The sequence below is a fragment of the Lissotriton helveticus genome, chromosome 7 (genome assembly GCF_964261635.1).
Source record: "Lissotriton helveticus chromosome 7, aLisHel1.1, whole genome shotgun sequence".
Lineage (NCBI taxonomy): Eukaryota > Metazoa > Chordata > Amphibia > Caudata > Salamandridae > Lissotriton > Lissotriton helveticus.
The window spans coordinates 1390826243-1390839150 of record NC_136068.1 but is presented as its reverse complement, the minus strand read 5'-3'; the positions used below and the strand labels follow the sequence as shown (position 1 = coordinate 1390839150).

General features: G+C 47.5%; 1 pseudogene; it reads right to left on the bottom strand.

Annotated features, from left to right (window-relative positions):
* Positions 1-7841: 7841 nt before the first annotated feature.
* LOC144769496 (mortality factor 4-like protein 1 pseudogene) lies at positions 7842-8406 on the bottom strand (annotated as a pseudogene).
* Positions 8407-12908: the final 4502 nt, after the last annotated feature.

Sequence of the window (12908 nt, the reverse complement as noted above, 5' to 3'; positions counted from 1 at the left end):
ACAGACTCTTTGTGGCTACCATTTGTGGAAGCGTGCTGGGTTATAGTGCCAGTGCATTGTCAGTTTCACCAATATTTTACAAATTGATGCTGAGTTCTCCATTGTGTAGGCTCTCTCATATATACTGCTCTGGTCCATATCAGTAAGGGTACGGCCAAGTTATTTCTCCCATCTCACCTTGGGGATTTAGACCTTGGTGAGGCAGACTGTGGAAGTGCATAAAGCTCAAAGAGCATGCATTTATTGTTGCTTTTGGATAAAAGTAATCTTTCAAACATAGTGAGGGGTCTCCTTGCCGCCAATGTCAACTCTCTGTAAGAAATCCAGTGTTGCCCGGCACCTGGGAATAACATAGGGGTTCAGATAATGGCAGCCCCAGACTTTTTTGAAGCTTCTCAAATGTGATAAATCCTTCTGAATCCACCCTGTCAACAATGTGTGAGTAGCCTGCCACCTGCCTGGTTCCAAATTGATCGCTTTTCAGGGCAGGAATAAACTCCGGATTAGATATGATCGCTGTAAGTGGGGAGGGGAATGTTGTACAGTTACGTTTCTGAGACACCGAATCCCAAAGTGATGGTGTGGTTTTGGTGGCTGGGGATGAATATAAACTCCAAGGCGTGAGTCTTTTATGCAACCGAGGAACCTTACAAATATGTATCCCTACCGCCTATTTATTGGTTTACAAATCATCAATGCTTTTTGGTCCTATCACTGGACCACTCAACTATGCTGCTAAACTGCGCAGCTTCGAAATAGCATGTTGCATTAGGAACCCGCAATCCACCCTCTCGTGTGTGTCAGTAAGAAAGTGCAAGGGATGCGCTTGTTTTCTTACCATCCCAGACAAAGAAGTTTATTTCTTTTTGAGTCTTTGGAAGTGTGCTTGATGGTGGCTGCGATGGGAGGGTCTGAAACATAAATAACTTTCATTTTAATGGTTGCTGCTCTATCTAGTAAAGACTGGTAGTTAATTTTAACTGTGCACTATGGTGTTGGTTTAGAGTATTTCTAAATATTTAATGGTTCTAGTGGCCCTCATGAGTGTGTATTGAGCTTGGTGCATTTCCTGCACTGATACCAGAATCGACAATCTGAGTATCTGGGATTTTTGTAGATTTAATTGAATCCAGAGACTGCGCTGAATTCCTGCATCTCCGCTACTATAGCCTGGAGTGAGTTAGCATTGTCTGTCTGAAAGAGTATTACGTTGTGTGCATTTAAGCTAATTTTATGGGTTTCTCGGCCAAATGGGATACCTTGTATTGACTTGTGTGCCCGTACCTTCTTCAATACTTGCTCCATATGTAGGGTACACAAAAGAGGGGCGAGGGGACAGCCTTGTTGGAGGCCTCGTTCAATGGGAAAGGACTATGGTCTGTTAACTCTAATCTGAGCCTCTGGAGCGGAATAACTGCATTGAACCCAGTCTTTAAATCCATCCCTCAAACCAAAATGTCATAGTCTTTCCATAAGGTAGGGCCAATGGAATCCCTGTCAAACACCTTTTTTGGCATCGACTGCTAGAAGCAGGGCGTGTGAGTTGGATCTGCATACCTTGTCAATAAGACGAAAAAAATCTCCTTGTATTGTCTGAGCATTTTCATTCTGGAATGAAGCTCAATTAATTGGAATCAATCAAACCTTGCATATAGGTTTGGAGTCTGGCTTCCAGAAAACCAGAGAATAATTTAGATCTGTATTTCTAAGTGAAATGGGTCTATATGATGCGCACAGAGAGTTATGCTTGCCTGTTTTAGGAATGACTGCAATAGTTACCCTAATCATAGATGGTGTCAGTGTCCCGCTGTCTATGAAGGAATTGATCAATTCTGTGAGAAGGAGGACTAGACTATGGCAGAAGTTTTTTTATAGAATAGCAGGGAATACCCATCTGGTCCAGGAGCATTGTTGAGTTTCAGCCTTGCAATGGATAAGACCACTTCTTCCTATTTAATGTGGGTGTCTACAATGTCTACCTGTTGGGGTGTCAATTTAGGGAGGGCAGAATGTGAGAGGTAGGGGTCAATGTTCTGCTGTGGAACATCTTGGGCGGCATAAAGTGACTCGTAGTCTCGGACTTCTGCAGCTTTGAGTTCTCCTCTCGTCAGTTGCCCCCGTGTTATCCTGAATATGTCCTATTCTATCATTATTCATTCACAAGTGCAGCTTATGCGCCAATATTTTGCTGGGGTCATTACAGTAATAATGTATTTATGCTTTATTCTAAGAGGTGCATATTCAGCTCTGCCTTGGTCAAGGAGATGTCATTGAGGTCTAGCTGCAGTCACTGATCGCCAAATGCGAGGCGTGCCTGTGTATTATGTGTATGTGTTCCATCTCCATGACTGCTTTCTTTCTGGTCTCTTTTCTGGAGCCATGGGTTATATATATCAGCTTCTGTTCTCCCCTCCAGTCAAGCCGGGGTTGCCTAAGAAATTCTCCAGACATGCATATGTTTTGTGGGATGCAGAGTAGTATGTGTAATCAATACATGTCGGCTATAGGAACCTACATATATCAGGGCAGGAAGCACAGGGGCTGTCTTCAATCTGCAGCACCCACAACATGGGCATAACACAGTAGAAGATCAGGGCCGGACTGGCCGCAGCGGGCACCAGGCAATCCCCCGGTGCGCCGCACAGGTGAGGGCCGGTTTTGGGCCCCTGGAAGCCGTTTTTGGTACGGGCCGTTTCTGCAAAATCAGCCCTGTAACAAAATCGGCCGAAAACCGGTCCTGGCACAGTGCTCGGCGGCCCCCCCAACTCCCCGGGGGGGCGAGCACTTTGCCAGGGCCGGTTTTGGTTACCAGTCCGGCCCTGTATAAGAGCTTGCATCTAGCTGTCATTCAACCTTCCTGTAGCTGTAATAAGCAACACCACAGAAATGCCCTGCCTAGAAATGTCCTCGCCTGAACAATATAAGCTGCATTCTCTCCCCTCACATTTACCATCTACCAAACTTGCAGTGTTCAGGAAATACAAGTAATCGACAGCCCCCTTCTAAAAAGTTGCTCTTTGAATTTCTAAGGTAATAACTGTCTTCCTTCTTTCTTCTTTCAGTGTCTAAATGAGGTCGCTGAAGGGAGGCCTGGCACTGAGGCTTGGCACCAGGCACATATCATTGCCCACATCAGGGGCAGTATTTCGGACTCCCCGCAGGGCTAGAGTTTACACCATCCAGCCTTCTGCCACACAAAGCGACATAGTAACAGAGGGAAAGAAAGAACAAGCATTTGCAATGCAACAGGCCTCACATTATTTAAGTTTGAGCTATTGGCATTGCTAAATATTGCAACACCAATTGCAACAAAAGTCTATTAATTGTAGGCCAAAAATGTATTTATTTATTTTTGTAGCAATGGTGGCATGCTGCGCTTTAGATGAATATGTTTAAAAGTAAAGTGCGCCATACTGCGATTGCTACAATAGTTAATTGTGGATGCGTTAACAATTGATGTGTGCACTGATGGCTGGAGGTGTGTGTGCCTGTAGAAATTGTGCTCTGATTGTGGTGTGTGTGCCTGGTGGAAGTGTGCACTGCTGGCTGGTGGTGTGTGTGCCTAGTGGAAGCATGAACTGACGGCTGATGGTGTGTGTGCCTGGTGAAAGCGTGCACTGATGGCTGGAGATGTGTGCCTGGTGAAAGCGTGCACTGACGGCTGGTGGTGTCTGTGTGCCTGGTGAAAGCATGCACTGATGGCTGGTGGTGTGTTTGTTCCTGGTGAAAGCGTGCACTGACAGCTGGTGGTGTGTGCCTGGTGGAAGCATGCACTGACGGCTGGTGGTGTTTGTGCCCGGTGAAAGCGTGCACTGATGACTGATGGTGTCTGTGCCTGGTGAAAGTGTGCACTGACTGTGTGGTTGTGTGTGTGGTTGTGTGTGTGTGGTTGTGGTTTTGTGTGTGGTTGTGTGTGTGGTTGTGGTTTTGTGGTTGTGTGTGTGGTTGTGACTGTGTGTGTGGTTGTGGTTGTGTGTGTGGGTGTGGTTGTGTGTGTGTGTGGTTGTGTGTGGCTGTGTGTGTGTGGTTGTGTGTGTATGCATGGTTGTGTGTATGTGTGGTTGTGTGTATTGTGTTTGTGGTTGTGTGTGGTTGCGTGTAGGTGTGTGTGTGGTTGTGTGTGGTTGTGTGTGTGTGTGTGTGGTTGTGTGTGTGTGTGTGGTTGTGTGTGTGTTGTAGTGTGTGTGGTTGTGTGTGTGGTTGTGTGTGGTTGTATGTGTGTTTGAGTGTGGTTGTGTGTGTGGTTGTGTGTGGTTGTGGTTGTGTGTGTGTGGTTGTGTGTGTGTGGTTGTGTGTGGTTGTGTGTGGTTGTGGTTGTGTGTGTGTGTGGGTGTGTGTGTGTAGTTGTGGTTGTGTGTGTGTGGTTGTGTGTGGGTGTGGGTGTGGTTGGGTGTGGTTGTGTGGGTGCTTGTGGTTGTGTGTGTGTGGTTGTGAGTGTGCGTGTGTGTGCGTGGTTGTGTGTATTGTTGTGTGTGGTTTTGTGTGTGTGGTTGTGTGTGTGTGGTTGTATGTGTGGTTGTGTGTGGTTGTGTGTGTGGTTGTGATTGTGTGTGTTTGTGGTTGTGTATGTGTGTGTATTGTGTTTGTGGTTGTGTATGGTTGTGTGTAGTTGTGTGTGTGTGTGGTTGTGTGTGTGTGTGTGGTTGTGTGTGTGGTTGTGTGTGTGGTTGTGAGTGTGCACTGATGGTGTGGTTGTGTGTATGGTTGTGTGTGTGGTTGTGGTTTTGTGGTTGTGTGTGGTTGTATGTGTGGTTGTGGTTTTGTGGCTGTGTGTGTGGTTGTGTGTGTGGTTGTGGTTGTGTGTGTGGGTGTGGTTGTGTGTGTGTGGTTGTGTGTGTGGTTGTGGTTGTGTGTGGTTGTGGTTGTGTGTGGTTGTGTGTGTGTGGTTGTGTGTGTATGTGTGGTTGTATGTGGTTGTGTGTATTGTGTTTGTGGTTGTGTGTGGTTGTGTGTGTATGTGTGGTTGTGTGTGTGGTTGTGTGTATTGTTTTTGTGGTTGTGTGTGGTTGTGTGTAGTTGTGTGTGTGTGGTTGTGTGTGTGGTTGTGTGTGTGGTTGTGTGTGGTTGTGTGTGTGTGTGGTTGTGTGTGTGGTTGTGGTTGTGTGTGTGGTTGTGGTTGTGGTTGTGTGTGGTTGTGGTTGTGTGGGTGCTTGTGTGTGTGTGGTTGTGTGTGTGTGTGGTTGTGTGTGTGGTTGTACGTGGTTTTGTCTGTGTGTGTGTGTGTGTGGTTGTGTGTGGTTGCATGTGTGGTTGTGGTTGTGTGTGGTTGTGTGTGTGGTTGTGGTTGTGTGTGGTTGTGGTTGTGTATGTGTGTGTGTGTATTGTGTTTGTGGTTGTGTTTGTGTGGTTGTGTGTGTGTGGGTGTGGTTGTGTGTGTGGTTGTGTGTGGTTGTATGTGTGGTTGTATGTGTGGTTGTGGTTGTGTGTGGTTGTATGCGTGGTTGTGGTTGTGTGTGGCTGTGGTTGTGTGTGTGTGTGGTTGTGTGTGCATGGTTGTGTGTGTGTGGTTGTGCGTGTGTGTGTGGTTGTGTGTGTGTGGTTGTGTGTGTGTGTGTGCGGTTGTGTGTGTGGTTGTGTGTGTTTATCTGTGTGATTGTGTGTGTGGTTAATGTTTTGTGTATGTGGTTGTGTGTGTGTGGTTGTGTGTGTGTGGTTGTGTGTGTGGTTGTGTGTGGTTGTGTGTGTGTTGTTGTGTGTGTGGTTGTGTGTGTTGTTGGGTGTGGTTGTGTGGGGTTGTGTGTATGGTTGTGTGTGTGCTTGGGTGTGGTTGTGTGTGTTTGTGTGTTTGTGATTGTGTGTGTGGTTGTGCATGTGGTTGTGGGTGTGTGTGTGGTTATGTGTGTGGTTGTGGTTGTGTGTGTGTAGTTGTCTGTGGTTGTGTGTGTGGTTGTGTGTGGCTGTGTGTGTGTGGCTGTGGCTGTGTGTGTGGCTGTGGTTGTGTGTGTGGTTGTGTGTATGTGTGTGTTGTGTGTGTGTGTCTGTGTGTGGTTGTATGTGTGGTTGTGTGTGTGTCGTTGTGTGTGGTTGTATAGTTGTGTGTGGTTGTGTGTGTGTGTGTGTGCTTGTGTGTGTGTGTGGTTGTGTGTGGGGTTGTGTGTGTGGTTGTGTGGTTGTGTGTGTGTGTGGCTGTTGCTGTGTGTGGTTGTGTGTCAGAGAGGGGAAGTGGGGGATTCCTATGTAAAGTGGGCATTTTATACCCCTGGACAATGTGACAGTACCGCCGACTTCATGCTAGTTTTCGCAGTGTGGGACAGGATGGAGACCAGGACTTCGTATTGTTGTCCGTGCAGAGGGGCACGAGTTGTAGAACCCAGGACAGCAAGCTCTCTTGTGGAAACGGAAGGCATTGGCCTTTCGGTACAGGCTCCTCTTAGTGCTTTGCTTTCCACTGGTGATCTGGCCTTTCGTTGTAGTACACCACCCTCTGTGTACCCGCGAATTTAGTCTCGGATGTGAGGCATTCAGGAATGTCGCCGCATAGCTGCCAAGGTTTCAGATTGCTGTGTGTGACATTTTCAATGTTTCTGTGTAATTATGAGTGACATTTCAACAACTATGAGTGACATCAAGTAATGAAGACCAGGGAAACAAATATCAGAAATAACAGACATGCCGAACGGCTCCCCCCACACAAAGTTGTAGCCTGTGGTTAACGTTAAAGGTATTGATAAGTTTTCCGAACTCAACATTATAAGTAACAGCTTTTACCTTTAATTGACTGTAGGATGTGACCAGCTAAATGGACGTTTCAATTCAACTTTAAACTCAAAATTATGTGAAAATGTCACACATGGCAATCTGAAACCTTGGCAACTATGCAATAAATATTTTCGCACCAGACACAAAAGCTAATATAAGCTGTTCCCTTAGTTGAGCCAGTTTGCGCAGCACATAAACAAGCCCAACCTGGAAAATCATTGCTTACACATAGCAATTTAGATATCTCGGTAGTCGGTATTTCAGCTGCTCTATCGTTGCCCACTGTTACACTCTCAAAGCCAACACCGGGTTACCAAACATACATCTTACATCTGCTAAAAGAAAGTATTTCTTCGAACTCTTGCCCCTGTGATAGCTTCACACTTTTCCGACAGGGCTCGTTAAGCACTGTAATTAAACCAATAAATGCGCACTCACACTGCCCCCGTGGTCTGGTGTGCAGCCGCCCGCTATTTTTAACAATTTGCATGCACCTCTACAAACCCAGGACCCAACACGCAGTAAAAAAAAAACAAGCATTTACAATTCAACTGTCTCGCCTTTGCAAAAGTTAGAGCTATTGGCATTGTAAATGATTTTTTTTAATTTAGGTGTTGGTTTTGAAAACAGATAAATAAATGGCATTGTCATTTACAATACCAATAGCTTAATCTCTCCTATCGCATTTGCACCCCCACACACACACAGATCCACACACACGCACACACACACATAGATGTGGTGGATGTGGTAGTGGTGGATCTGGTGGATGTGGTGGTGGATGTGTTGGTGGTGGCAGGGGTGTCGCTAGAGCTTGTGGCGCCCGGGGCTATCCCTCAGATTGCCATCCCTTGGGGAGGGGGGGGGGCTGGGGAAAAAGGCCGGTGAGCACTTGAAAGATGTCCGAGAGACACGTAGTATTGCTGCTAATAGTTACCTCGATCATGCGAGTTACAGGCACATACATGAGGGATTTTAATTTTTGCCCCTGAGAAAGTGTGACTTCTAGACGTTGAAATGTCACTCATAATTACAATGAAATTCTGAAAGTGCCACACATAGCAATTAGAAACCTTGGCAGCTATCATGGATGAGCCAAAGACTCAGCCACCCACCCCTCTGAATATGCTGCTGCTCTCCTCTTACCTCACTCGCTCCAAGCAGGGTCTATGGCAGGCAGGGGTGGTTCCAGGAGATGCAACTTCATAGTCACTGGTGCTGAACAATACTAGCGCATTCTTTTGCAAGGTACTTCAGAAAATCATGCAAATAGTTCAATAATAAAGCCAGACTCTTCTCATCCAGAGGTGTGTAGGCAAGCATTGCACCAATACAGACAGTCTTAAAAGGTGAGGCGCTCCATAGACGTGTGACATCTGTGCATCTGGATGATCAGCCAGAATTTCTGCATACTGTGGCCTCTCAAACTTGTACAGTAGCTGTGTGCCGAGCATCACGTTAAAGTATTCCTTAATTCCAACAACCACTTTGTTCACTGCATACTCCTTGTTATCTGTGTTGCCTCGCGTTTCTTGTCATTTGCATAATCCTCCAAAATGGCATCAACACTTTTTTAGCAGGGAGATAGAAGAGCTGCTTTTGCCTAGTTATCAAGTCCCAGTCATCAAACAGCCACGGTTTGAGCACCTTTGGAATCTTTACTTTAACTTCAACTCTGTTTATAAACATTTCCTCATTTGTGCTCATATGTCTGTGTGCATGTGTGCACAAAGGTCTGTGTGTACATGGGTGCATATGTCTGTGTGTACATGTGTGCATATGACTGTATGCACATCTGTGTGTACTTGTGTGCACAGATCTGTGTGTAAGTGTGTGCATATGTCTATGTGCCTGTGTGCGTACAGGTCTCTGTGCATGTGTGCGCACAGGTCTGTGTGTAAGTGTGCGCATATGTCTGTGTGCATGTGTACGCACAGGTCTGCGTGTATGAGTGTGCACAGGTCACTGTGTATGTGTGCTCATATGTCTGTGTGCATGTATGCGCACAGGTCTGTGTGTACATGGGTACATATGTCTGTGTGTACATGTGTGCATATGACTGTATGCATATCTGTGTGTACTTGTGTGCACAGGTCTGTGAGTAAGTGTGACAATGAGAAAACTTTCCTAGGCAGCTAACTACAGACAGTATTACATCAATGTGTTCAACATATTAAGGGGGATAACCCAAGCTCAGTGCAAGCAACAATCTACTATTAGGACATATATAAAATACTTTTTATTGATACTTTTTTAAAAACAGTTTCCTTTTCAAACATGACAAAAAGTACAGGCAAAACACTATATATGACATGATTTTTACATCAGGGTTCATTGTGATGGCAAAGGAATAACAAACGATAGGTCCTTATGAATAACAAACACAACAAAGACAGTAAATACAAATATAAACAACAGTATTTTGTTAAAACCAAAAGGAAGAAAAAGGGGAGTTGTTGATATACTGTGGCTGGTGGTTTCTACGTGCGTTTCGGCACGGAACGTGCCTTCTTCAGGAATGCCACAACAGTTAATCTATAAAAAGGGCGCTTTGAGTAGTTTCGATGTAGAATCACCTACATAGGTGTGAAGGATCTAAGACACACTGTATGTAGCACCAGACGTGATGAAATGGGGTCATGGTGCGTCAGTAGCATTAAATGGGTATAATGTAATCAATTGGGAGCAGTAAAGCCTATAATTCGAAGTTCAGTCAGCAATCAATCATCAGAATAAGCGTGATTCATCAAACATGTGGGACAATGGTGGCGACATTCGGGATAGAGAGCAGACTTGACACTAACGATAGGCGATCGGATCGGGTAGCGCGTTCCGCGACGGTTGTTGCAATCAAGGTTGATGGTATATTGCCCTGTCCTAGGAGCTTCATTGCTATACAGGGGGTCCTTGTTTTTCACACTGTGTGTTGGACCCGGCCTCGTGGCGTGGTCCTACCCCTCCCGCATGGCGGGCCCGGGACAATATCGGGCCTCCGTCGACCCGCTGCCGACCCCCCTGAACACGAACCATCGACGAGGGCAGCCCCCCTGGCAACCCACGGCTCCCCCCCTGGGACCCCGGCGGACCCTGCTCGCCAACACTGCCGGTCGGGCAACCATGCCAGGCCACCCATTCCGGCTCGACTCCATCTTGGGCCCATCACGTCCCGAGCACGTGGCCACAGCCATCCCTGGCCCCAGCCCCAGCCCCAGCGAAGCCCAGGCATCGAGGCACCAAGATCCTCCCAGGTGGTAGAGTGGCCACTTGGCGGATCCCGGCGTAGGGGAGTTTCGATGGCCCTCCAGCCGTCCCCGGACGCCTGGTATCGATCGCCCTCCAGCCTCCCTGGGCGCTGGCTCCACCCCCCTGCTGGGTGTCTGGACACCTTCATCCCGGCCATTCTGACCCCCAGGCGCGAGGGTCCGGACATCAAAGGACTCTAGTCCTATATCTGGGCGAGCCCTGGAAGAGGACGGTAGTTGTATCTGGGAGTCGAAGCCCTGCTGACCTTGTCGCGGCTAACCCTGATCCGAACTCATGCACCTGGAACCTTTGAGGCCCTGCTGACGCTGTCGCGGCCTGACCAAGCTGAACCACCTTCGAGCCCCTGCTGACGCTGTTGCGGCCTGACCGAGCGGAACCACCTTCGAGGCCCTGCTGACGCTGTCGCGGCCTGACCGAGCGGAACCACCTTCGAGGCCCTGCTGACGCTGTCGCGGCCTGACCGAGCGGAACCACCTTCGAGGCCCTGCTGACGCTGTCGCGGCCTGACCGAGCTGAACCACCTTCGAGGCCCTGCTGACGCTGTCGCGGCCTGACCCCTTGAACTATCCACGCACCAGTTGGTACCAAGACTGCCCCGCTACCCCCTTTTTCCCGAAACCAAGACTTTACTGATCCCTCGATCCCTGTGTAAGAACCTTACGAGAACGTGCCTTCATAAAGATTCTTGAGAATATCCCTTCGTGTGGTGTCCGTCTGTGGTAGTGTGATTGCTCAGCTGTTACGATTGTAGGAGAGGAGCCTCGCCAAGGAGGCCTCCCTACGGCGCTCGGCCTATTCCATAGAGGGGGGTGGGTCTCAGGGCGGGCAGTCAGACACCTTCTGTCTCCCCTGGGATCGCCTTTCCAACACTGTGTGTAAGTGTGCGCATATGTCTAGGTGTAGTTGTGTGCACAGGTTTTTGTGTAAGTGTGCGCATATTTCTATGTGTACGTGTGCGCACAGGTCTGTGAGTATGTGTGCGCACAGGTCTACGTGTACGTGTGCTCATATATCTGAATGTATGTGTGTTAGCTGGTCTATATGTACTTGTGTGCAGAGAGCATTTATCTCTCCGTGGCACGCCTCTCTTTACAATCGGGCCTGGAAGGTAAACCCAAGCCGCAGCACATCCTGGTCGCTGACATTTCTGTCCCCTCTCGGGTCACCGTGAGTGATGAATAAAGCATTCCCAGGCCTGCAGTGCTTACGAATGGTAGGAGAGGTCGAGGGCGCGTGTGAAGGAAGCAGAATCCCTCGCTATAATAGGATCTATTAGTCGTACTTTGGGTTGTCTATTTATATACACGTTTGATTATTGCCTCTCTTTTAAGTTTAAAATGTTTCTAAGGTATGGCTAATGAGCAGCTGGCCTTTAGGGGTGGGCATTTGGGTTATATTGTTACAGTGACTTCTCCATGTGGTGAGTGCATTGGGTCCCCTGGCTGCTATAGTATGTATGTTTAGTAGTTTCCACTTTACAACTGCCCTTTCTCAAGCTTCTCTTCATGCGTTTCTTGCGGAAACTGGTACAAATACTCACCTACACACAAGCTGGCTGGTTTTGAGCTCCTGGGTAGAATATCCCGATAGGGCTTGTGCTAGACCTACAGGCTGCCAATGGCTTCAGTGAGATGTGTTTTTTTTTAATAATCACTGTATCAGATGTGTCTTTGCATTTCGTTTGTATTGGGCAAAAAGAGTACGCCCGCTGCTTAGTGCACAGTGGCAGGCAGTGTATGTCACAGTTCATTGTTATCCTTTAATGACGCCGCTGCTGCTTTCAGCTCTGGACCAATCCTCAGCATTACAGCAGAATAGTGCATAATCTATGAGGCAGACCCGACAAAGCATGCTGTATGAGTCGTTTGACAATGAAGCCTATGCGTGTCTTGGTTCTGCAGGTGACAAGGAGAAAAGCTCCAGGGGGTTCTGTTTCCCTTTCAGTTATGTTTTTTTTTGCATAGCTTTAATGTTGACAGTCGGACTTGTCAAATTCTGGAGAACCAATGTGGTGGTGGATGTGATGGTGGTGGATGTGGTGGTGGATGTGGTGGTGGTGGATGTGGTGGTGGTGGATGTGGTGGTGGTGGATGCGTTGGTGGAGGTGGATGTGGTGGTGGAGGTGGATGTGGTGGTGGAGGTGGAGGTGGTGGTGGTGAATGTGTACAAGTAAAGCCATTGCTATCTGACAGCACCCACACTGCAAGCAGGAAAGTAAACTCTGTAAGACCGGAGAGCCACCACCTGAACTAGAGTGATGCTAGGGGGGGTCAAGCTGCCCCCGGGATAGAAGAAAAGAAGAAACCGATCCTCTGTGCAAAATTACAATGGTTACTGGAACTCTGCAACAGATGAAACCCATGCCTGCGTGAAAAACACAGCTTAAAAGAGAATGGTGGGATCCCCCGGTGTACGCACCTTGAATGGTGCTATGTTAAACTTACACTTAATGGCAACATACAGAAAACCGGATGAAGTGAGAGTCACAAACTACCGCACAAAATGCTGCCCAATCCTATGGGTAATTGCAATGGCCAAATGTCAAGACTAGAAAGTGACCACACAAACCCAAATGAGTGTTAGATGAAGAACGGAAAATACCTGACTGCCAACTCGATAAACTAAAACCTGCCAACGAAAATAACATAATTGTACACACAGCCCCACGCGGGATGCTCCATGCGGAATGACCCAGGCTAACGTGAGCTCATGGTAACGTACCTGTAATGGCATACGAAATTCTGCGACTGTCTCCGAACTTGTAAAGCGAACTGTGAGCGGGCATGAGATCAGAGACTACTTAAATCTCGAATCTCCGTGAAACAAATCACGGCCATCTTAGAGCAGTACCAAGAACAGTAGTTGGAAAGAGAAAATATGTTGCACTCTAAGTAATAACGACATGGACGATACGGTTCTTTTTACATTGTGTACATGTGTGATGG